The 10,170-nt window shown below is 41.2% G+C and overlaps 1 pseudogene; it reads right to left on the bottom strand.

Annotated features, from left to right (window-relative positions):
- The window catches only part of LOC116668102, a 49,564-nt pseudogene extending 40,056 nt beyond the window's left edge, over nucleotides 1–9,508 (bottom strand).
- Nucleotides 9,509–10,170: the final 662 nt, after the last annotated feature.

Consider the following 10,170-nt stretch of genomic DNA (forward strand, 5'->3'; position numbering starts at 1 on the left):
ATTCACCTATTTAACCTACAAAAATGACAATTTCATATGACTCAGCATAATATAAAACACTCACACACACGTTACCCAGATTCAATAATGATACCAAGATTTTGCCTCATTTGCTTCATCTCTCCTGCTTTTCCTTTTCTTTCTCTCTCTTTTTCTATTGCTCAGTAATTTTAATGCAAATCTGAGACCTTAAGTTATTTCACCACTATATACTTGGCATCTAGCTCTAAAACAAAGTAGGATATTTTCTTATATAACTTCAATGTCATTATCACTCACTAACAGTTCCTTGGTATCATCTAATACCCAATTCAGTCACATTTCTCTGAAAGTCTTTCAAAATATCTTTTTACATTTCTGTTGATTTAATCAAGTTCCTAAACAAGGTCCACACATCACATTGGTGGTTGTGGTTCTTAAGCCTCTTTTCATCTCAGTGCAGTTGCTCTGAAACACTACCTCCCCACTTTGCCCTAATGCTACTGATTAGTTGAAAAAAACCAAGTAAGGCATCTATCCTGCAGTTATGACCCACATTCTGGAGTTTTTGGTTTTCCATGATGTCACATAACCTGGTCCTCAATCTGCTGTATTTCCTATAACTGGAAGTCACAGGGCCTGCACTTACAGTCACATAAAAAGGAAAGACAGAAATCAAATGATCATCTCAATAGATGCAGAAAAAGTATTTGACAAAATTCAACATTCACTCATGATGAAAACTCTTGTCAGGGAGTATGCAGCTCAATGGTAGAGTGTGTGCTTAGCACTCATGAGGTCACGGGTTCAACCCCCAGTACCTCCACTAAAAAACAAAAAACAAAACCCAACTAATAATAAATAAATAAATAGACCTGATTACTTCCTCAAAAAATCCCCCAAAAGCATAAAAAATAAAAATTACAAACAAAATAAAACTCTTGTTGAAGTGGGTATGGAGGGAACATATCTCAACATAATAAAGGCCATTTATGAAAAACCTACAGCCCACAGAATATTCAATGGTGAAAATCTGAAAGCTTTCCCGCTAACTTCAGGAACAAGACAAGGATGCCCACTCTTGCTGCTTCTATTTAACATAGTATTGGAAATCCTAAACACAGCAATCAGAAAAAGAAAAAGAAACAAAAAGTATCCAAACTGGAAGGGAAGAGGTCAAACTGTGACTATCTGCAGAGGACACGATACTCTATGTACAGAACTTTAAAGTCTGCACACAAAAACTATTAGAACTAATAAATTAATTCAGCAAGGTTGCAGGATACAAGATTAATACACACAAATCTATTGCTTTTCTATACATTAAGAATGATATCAGAAAGTTAAGGTAAAAAAAAATACCATTAAAAAAAAAAACTAGCAAGAAATTTAACCAAGGAGATGAAAGATCTATATGTTGAAAACTATGAAACATAGATAAAGGAAAGTGAAGATGACTCAAGGAAATAGAAAGATAACCTGTGCTTTTGCATTGGAAGAATTAATTCTGTTAAAAGGGCCATACTACCCAAAGCAATCTACAGATTTAATGCAACCCCTATCAAAATATCCAGGACATTTTTCACAGAACTAGAATAATCCTAAAATTTATATGGAACCACAAAGGACCCACAACTGCCAACACAATCTGAGGGGGGAAAAAAAAGAACAAAGCTGGAGGCATAACCCTCCCAGACTTCAGACTATACTACAAAGTTACAGTAACCAAAACAGTATGGGATTGGTACAAAAAAGACACACAGATCAATGGAACAGACGAGAGAGCCCAGCAATAAACCCACCCACCATGGTCAATTAATCCACAACAAAGGAGGCAAGAATACACATGGAGAAGAGACAGTCTCTTCAGTAAGTGGTGGCGGGAAAACTGGACAGCCACATATAAAACAACGAGATTAGAACATTCCTTTACACCATATACAAAAATAAACTCAAAATGGTTTAAAGACCTAAATGTAAGACATGATATCATTAAACTTCTAGAAGGGGACATATGTGAAACACTCTGACATAAATCATAGCAATATTTTCTTAGATTGGTCTCCCAAGGCAAAAGAAATAAAGGAAAAAATAAAACAAATGGGACCTAACCAAACTTAGTTTTTGCACAGCAAAGACACCATCAATGAAATAAAAAGACAACCCATAGAACGGGAGAAAATATTTGCAAATGATGCAACCAACAAAGAGTTAACATCCAAAATGTACAAACAGATCATATAACACAGTACCAAAGAACCAAAAACCCAATTGAAAATTGGGCAGAAGACCTGAATAGATACTTTTCCAAATATGACATACAGAAGGTTAGTAGACACATGAAAACATGCTCAACGTCACTAATTATCTGAGAAATGCAAAGCAAAACCCCAGTGAGCTATCACCTCACAGTGGTCAGAATGGCTCCCATCAAAAATAGCTACAAATAATAAATGCTGGAGAAGGTGTGGAGAAAGGGAATCCTTGCACACTGTTGATGGAAATGTAATTTGGTGCAGCCACTATGGAAAACAGTATTTAAGGTTCTTCAAAAAACTAAAAATAGAACTACTTATTTTCCAGCAATTCTACTCCTGGGTATATATCTGCAAAAAAAATGAAAACTAATTAAAAAAAATACATGCTCCTCAAGGTTCACAGTGTAACTATTTACAATAGCCAAAACATGGAAGCAAGCCAAGTGCCCATCAACAGATGACTGGCTTAAGATATGGTATATATACAATGGAATATTACCCTCAGATATAAAAAAGGAATGAAACATTGCCATTTGCAGCAATGTGGATGGACCTAGAGAATACTATGCTTAGTAAAATGTCAGACAGGAAAAAAAAACTACTACATAACACTTAAAAGGTAGACTCTAAAAAAACAATACAAATGAACGTATACACAAAATAGAAACAGACTCACAGACATAGAAAACAAATTTATGGTCACCAAAGAGGGTTGGGAGGTACAAATTAGGAGTGTGGGATTAACAGATACAAACAACTACATATACAATAGAAACTCAACAAGGATTTACTACACAGTACAGGGAATTATACCCAATATCTTGTAATAATCTATAATGGGATATAATCTGCAAAAAAACTGAATCACTAGGCTGTACACCCAAAATTAACATTAATACTGTAATTCAACTACATTTCAATAAAAAAAATTTAAAAATTCAGTGAGATAATGAATACAATGCCCTGCACCGTACCTGATACACAGACAGGCAAGCAGCTGCCCAGTGAATGCCAGTGCTAACTGCTGCCGAGAGATGACTTCAGCTTATGTAACAGAAATACTCATTCTAATAAAGTACTCATGAAGTAGCTGAAAAATCGTGTCCTGTGTCATTGAAGAATATGTGCGATGTTTTACCTGGAAGTGATTAAGCAATACCTACAGCAGAAGTAGAGAGTCCAAGGATTTTTGAAGCATAAATTGTCTTCAAGAACTTAGCTCTACTGCCACGGGTGCAGAGTCTCCCCAGGGCCAAAAACATGCTATGGGATAAAAGCAAAAAATTTAAATGGAGGAAATATATACTTATATCACTATTAGACACTTAGCTAGCAGATACACAGTAAGCTTGTGTAAAATAGAAATAAAAATTTTTGATAGCTGAGTCTTCTATGATATAATCTCTTATCACTAGAATCATTCTAACAGAATCCTTACACAAATTTATGCAAGTGCCCATTTTAAACTAGAGATCTTTAACATTATCGTGAATTCAAAAAATAAAGCTCTAATTTAGTCAAAAGCAATAAACTAACATAAGTACAAGTTTCATTTCTAGTAGCCATAAAATCCAGAATATTTCAATCTAAGAACTAGTTAAATTTCGGAATCATCTGGAGAAGTCACTAGTAAAAGCACAATTTGTAATGGTAAATTAAAGTTGTTAGAAACAAGTTATTTAGGAAGTTGTTTGAAGAGGATTACAGTAGGTCCCTGATAAGCGTAAAGAATACATGAATGAACTTTGCGTTACTTTCTCAGATGGTACTTCTGAGAAACAGTTCAATAAGATAGCTGGCAAGCCATTTCAACAGATCCCAGGAATCTAACGGCACACATTCTGTGTAATTTCTCTACCTGTAAGGAAATCATTATCAATCATGGGTAAACATAGGGAGATCAAAGCAAAATGAAATTCTGTTATTATACTGGCACTCAGAAGTGGAAGCATTCAGGCCAGCAGAAACTTCCCGTAAGTTTTTTTTTTTTAATCTTTTAAATTTTGGGGGGTGGGTAATTACGCTTATTTATTTATTACTGTTATTTTTTACTTAACTGACGTCCCGGGGACCGAGCCCATGACCTCATACATGCTAGGTATGCACTCTATCACTGAGCTATACCCTTCCTGCCCCATAAAGTTTTACTCCAAGAATGTTCTATCAGTGGATGGCACTTCCCTTATCTCTCATAATCAAACTTTTAGGGAAAAAAAAAAGACACTTTATGGACTCAAAGGGACACTGAAGCTAATTACAAATTTCTTTAAGTTACCAAAATGTTAAGGCTACAGAGAGCTTTGGCTGTGAAAAATAATATACTGGATGTTTCTTAAAAAGTGAAATATAAAACCCCGACCTTGTCAATAAAACCTCAGCCAAAATGACAGCCTCTTAGCTACTCCTATCAGCCTATGCTAATCCTCTACAAAGCACTTTTTGTTTGATTGTTTGGCTGATCACCCATTCCCTCATTGGATAATCACCTCATGTTTTATGTCTTTCAAGTCAAAGACCAGGTTTTCTTAAATCAAGAAATACCTGTTCTTGGGTCATGAATAATTCTGTTCATGAATAAAATAGTAACTGGATTAGGCAGGAGGAAGAGTTTTGAGGAAAGTTATTACCCAAACAACAGTAACTATGCTGAACAATCTTCATTCAGTATCATGGAGTTCTTTGATTCAGGACATTTTTTTCCAGCAAATACATGCGCATTTATTTAAGTTCAACGGAATTTCTTTGGTATTAAGGAAAGTGTGAGTAAAATGCTTTCTTGTAAGCAGAGAGGTGAGAGAAAAGTCTTCTACCTTATTGAGACAAACGGGGAGGAAACAAAGGACTAAGAGTCAGTATAACTGGATTCTAACCCTTACTCTTAAAAAAAAAAGTTTATTTTTTTATTTTTAAAATTTTTTGGGGGGGAGGTAATTAGGTTTACTTATCTATTTTTTAGATGAAGTACCGGGGATTGAACCCAGGACCTTGTGCATGCTAAGCATGCGCTCTACCACTTGAGCTATACCTTCCCCTGTAAGTCCTTATTCTTGATACTGAAAAAAGTTTCTATCCTCAGACAAGTCCCTAACTCTTGCTTGGCCTTAGTTTCCCCCTATTTCAAAACAGATGAATAAATGAATCTTTGGTTTGAAGGTAATCTCAGAAAGTACTATTAAGTCACTGGCTGGTCATGTGTGAGCTCAGACTGCAGGTCTTGGGAGATTTCACTCCAGGTTGGGTGAGCCATGTCCTCTGGCCACCAGACCTCAGTACCTATTCTCCTTAAGGAGTTGACATTAACTACCAGTTTTCACCTGGAAATTCCGAAAACTAAATCCCACCTCCTCTCCCGCTTTCTACACAGCACATCACCTCCATAAGCAACATATTGTCTGACCACTGACCCAGCTCTTCCATTTGCCAAACTTCCTAGTCTTTTGGAACAGCTGCACCATAATCAGCAAATCCCATTTACCTTTATGTTCTCTGAGTATTCCCTGCACCTTCTAGCCTGAACTCAACCCTTATTACTCCCTTAAGATACCATTTCTATACCCCTTGGTGTCGACTTGCCTCTTTCTTGCTATTTTACCATCCCCAGACTATTACTTCCCTCACCTGCCTCCCTGATGTTAGCTTCCGAACTGCTCATGACTCCTTGTCATTCATTATTCTGTCATTAGGCACACAGTTTTCTTCTCAGCTCCAAGTACTGTGACCATCCCAGGTAATCCCAATGTCTTCAGAGATGACCCCCCCAACAACTGATACCCCCGCGCCCACTGCTCTTCTCAAATATTCCACCCTAGCCACTCTCTCCTACAGTCACACCCTGTACCTTGCTACTACCTCAGCGTGGTCTAATCCCAAAATAATTCACTGAAGCATTCTGCTCTTCGGCCATAAACTACCTATCCAATCAATTATCCTTGCCTGATTATTCCGACTGTTACAAGATCTCTAGAAGGCTGCCTCACCTTTCTGTATTTTCCAATTTAGATGCCAGTTCCACCACTTCAATAATGTTCTTGACGATGCCCTAGCTCCCTGTGTCTGCCTTTCACTATCTATAAAGCCCCAGCCCTGGATGAACTAACTCAATTACAGTGTCTTTTTTTCCTACAGCCCATGAAGGTGTGGGCTGCTGAAGACAGTCACAAAGGATAGCACTGGTGTCACCACAAGTTCATGGTCATTAATCTCAAACGGACCTCCAACACTCTCCAGCATTTCTACTATATTCTATAGGTAAAGGATGGAAGAATATGCCACCTCAAAATATGCCACTTTGGCCTAAGGATTATTTTGAGCTAAAGGCACCTGAAAAACAGCAGAGGCAAGAAGAGCGATCTAATTTGCCCCTTTCTTTCTGAAAACAGGAGATAAAATTCCCATATGAAAGATGCCTTTCCTGTATCGGGGGCGGTTGCCGGGGGGACATTCTTAGACACTAGACAGGGAGTTGAAGCTGAGGGAATGCTGCAAACAGACCTTGTGAAAATAATTCTCATCTTCCTTTAGTCTCCCTGTATTTTTTGGTTACTTTTCCACAATTGCCTCTTTGTTCAACTCAGCATAAAAGCATTTGATTTTGCCACTTCTTTGGGGCTTTATTTCCTTGTGAAAGCTCCTGTGTCACAGAGAATTTATATTAAATGTGTGGTTTTCTCCCGTTAACCTATCTTACGTCAGTTTAATTCTCAGGCCCAGCCGAAAGCCACAGAGAATAGGCAATATTTCTATCCCATAGTACGAAATAATTCTTTCTTTCCCACACTCCTCTAACCTAAAACCCTCTTTAGCAAATGACTGCTTTCTATCACATAGAAACCAGAAGCCATCAGATGGGAACTCAAAACTTAGCCACATCTAAAAAAAATCAAACCTAAAATATTCCTTTTTTCTTCCTTCCTATTATAATAAAGGTAATAAAGGAAGCGACCCTGTTACAAAAGGATAATCCCTCCTCCCATGACTTAGATGTCATTTCTCTTACCTCCACAGAAACCTTGCTTCATTATTACGCCTCTCTTCTGTTTACTCAGCTTTCCTTAACTCTCTTCAATTTAAAAAGATATTTTATTAACTGTCTTTCTCCTCAACCTACACTCCTTAACCCGGTGCCATCTGATTTTTGTACCCATTATTCCACAGAGGCAGCTCTCAGCAAGCCCACTTTGACCTTCATGCTGTTAAATCCAGTGAACATTTTGCAATTCTCACTTTCCTTGAGTTCTCTGCAGCTTTAGCTCTGCTTGTCAAGCCCTGTCTACTTCCAGAAACATCACATTCCCTTGGCTTTTGACATACGACAGTCTGTTTTCCTCCTGCCTCTCCCCCAACCTTCAATGACAGAATTCAGTGCTCAGATCTGCGCTCTTTTCCTCTCACTAATTACTCTCACTAGGTAATCTCATTCTGGAAGGAACTGTAGGGGCATGGGTGAAAAACGGCTCCAAAGAAATCTAAGCAGCCTGATAGATACGGATTCAGAAGCTCTGAAGTTTTTTTCCTTTTGTACTTTAAATAAACCCTTTTTGAGCAGCATTTTTCCACAGCAATTAACATTCCCTATGTATACTCACCGCTAAACTAAACGAATAAATTTGAGTGTCACTGAAAAGTTGGAGAAAATCAAAAGGTATATGGCTTTTAGTTCTAAACGATATTTCCACTGTGTTTTTCGCATTTATTTTTAAAAACAATGTTTTATGAAGAAAATCAGGAAATTGTCAATCAGGGTGATCTAGTAAACCTGATTATGGCATATTATACATAAGATAAACTCCAGAGTCACATACACATGATGAACAGAAAATTAAACTATTTATTATCATTGAAGTAGACTTTAAAAATAAAGATACAGAAGATATGCGTGACATAGTTGGGGTGACCTGAAGCTGAGAAAGCTGATAAATTGCTGGAGGCAGAAAAAGTGAGTAAAGCCGTGGAGTTGAATTATAGTTTGAAGCGCTGGTCTTAAATCCAAGTGATCAATTTATAACCACTTGGCATACAGGAAGGAGAGGTAGGCAGAGATTTAGTTAATTTCACAAAGTCCAGAATGTTCAGGTTAACTGCAAGCAATGAAGATTAACATGAGGTGACCGCAAAAAGGGCCAGTGCTAATTAACGCACAACCCAGGTTCAGAGTCTGACCAGCGGAAAGACTCTTTCCAGTTCATGCTCTGGTTGGTCCCCTTCTAGCCTGCTCCTAAGGCTTACTGCTCCAACAGAGGGCATGCAGGAGATGAACAAGGTCCTGGCTGCGGAAGTACAGCGGGAATAACACGCCTAAAAGCAATATGGTCGGATAAGAACGGGAAAAAACAGCATATTGAGCCGGCACAAGACTTCAAGGAGACTTGGTCCTGGAACCGCCGTTTTGTAGAACTGGGATTCGTGTGATTGATTGTAAACTTCGGCAGAGGGAAGGGGTATGGCTGACTAGGCAGGAGTTGGGGTTCAGCATCACGTGGGTTAAAAGCACCGGCTGACGAGTGGCCGGGTGTGGAAGGGGCGAGCTGCCCCAGCTCCGCTCTCAGGTAGCCGCGGAGGAGCCGCGCCGGCGAGACCCCTGAATTTCCGCACCGAGTGGGGGGCTCCCAAAGCAACAGACTGCACCGCTTTTCTCTCCTATCTGAAAACTGTGGATTCCACCAGCATTCATGTAAGCGGCCAGTCAGCAGCCACCGTATCCTCCGTGAGGAATGCGGGTTAAGGGTGCCCTGGAGTCGTGTCAGCCTCCCACGCCGTTTACAAAACGCCCCATTTGCAAAACCAAGAGCACGAGGGGCAGGCGAAGCCCAGCGGCAGGCGTCTTACCCTGGAAGGCCGGTCACCCCAGCGCCATGCCCCCTCCGGAGGAAACTGAAAGGCCGGCGCTGAGCCTCGGCAGCCCGCCCTGCGGGGGCCAGGGCCGGGGGTCAGCCGCTCAGCCCCGCTCCCCCGCCTCCGCTCGGGAAGGCGAGTCCGAGCCCTGAAGGAAATCCAGCCCCGCCAGGCGCGCAGCCCGGCCAGCCCACCCTAGCCAACTCCTCTCCGTCCCTCCCGGCCTCGCTCCGCAGGGCTCCGCACGCCGCCGTCACCCAGGCCCGAGCGCCCCCCAACGCAGCCCGCTCACCTTGCTCCAGCGAACGCCTCACTTCCCGGTGCTCTACTCTCGCGAGGGCTCGAGAACCTGGTGAGGCGCGCTTCCGACGTCGGGGCGGAGCCTGGACGCAGATTGGCTGAGGCGTCGCGGGGATCGCTGACTGGACGCAACGGGGCTGCGCAGGGAAGAGGCGATGAAGGGTGAGGGGCCGAGGAGACAAAAGGGGCGGGATGGAGGGCGCTGGGTTGGAGCTGGGGATTGGCCGTGGGGTCTGGACTCGGGCGCCATTGGTCGTGTGGAGAGCCGGGCTCCGGGATTGGACCCAGCAGGTGGAGGTGCGGAATCAGATCAGGGCGGTGGGATAGAGGGGGCCTGGGTAAGGGGGTGGGGTAGGGCGGGGCCTGGGCTGGGGATCGAGTGTGAAATTTAGGTCCAGATCTCTAACAGGGTGTATGTGACCGATCGGACTGGGGCGGGTTATAGGGTGAGGACTGATTTGGAAGAAAAGGCAAGCTGTGGGTTCGCAAGGCTTAGGCGAGGGGAGGGCTGTGTTTAGAAAAATGTTAGAGAGGGAGGGTATAGCTCAAGTCTTACAGCACATGCTTAGCATGCAGGAGGTCCTGGGTTCAATCCCCAGAACCACCTCTAAAAATGCATAAACCTAATTACTGCCCACCCACCCCACCCCCCGCCTGATAAAATGAAAATAATTAAACAATACAATAATAAGTGAATGAAATATTCAATCTTATTTAAAGCAATCTACAAAGAATGAGTAAATAATAAGCAGCAAATGTTGTGATTGATGCCTGCTTCTAAGTTTTGGCGATTATGAATAAA

Source organism: Camelus ferus, chromosome 13 (genome assembly GCF_009834535.1).
Source record: "Camelus ferus isolate YT-003-E chromosome 13, BCGSAC_Cfer_1.0, whole genome shotgun sequence".
Taxonomy (NCBI): Eukaryota; Metazoa; Chordata; class Mammalia; order Artiodactyla; family Camelidae; genus Camelus; species Camelus ferus.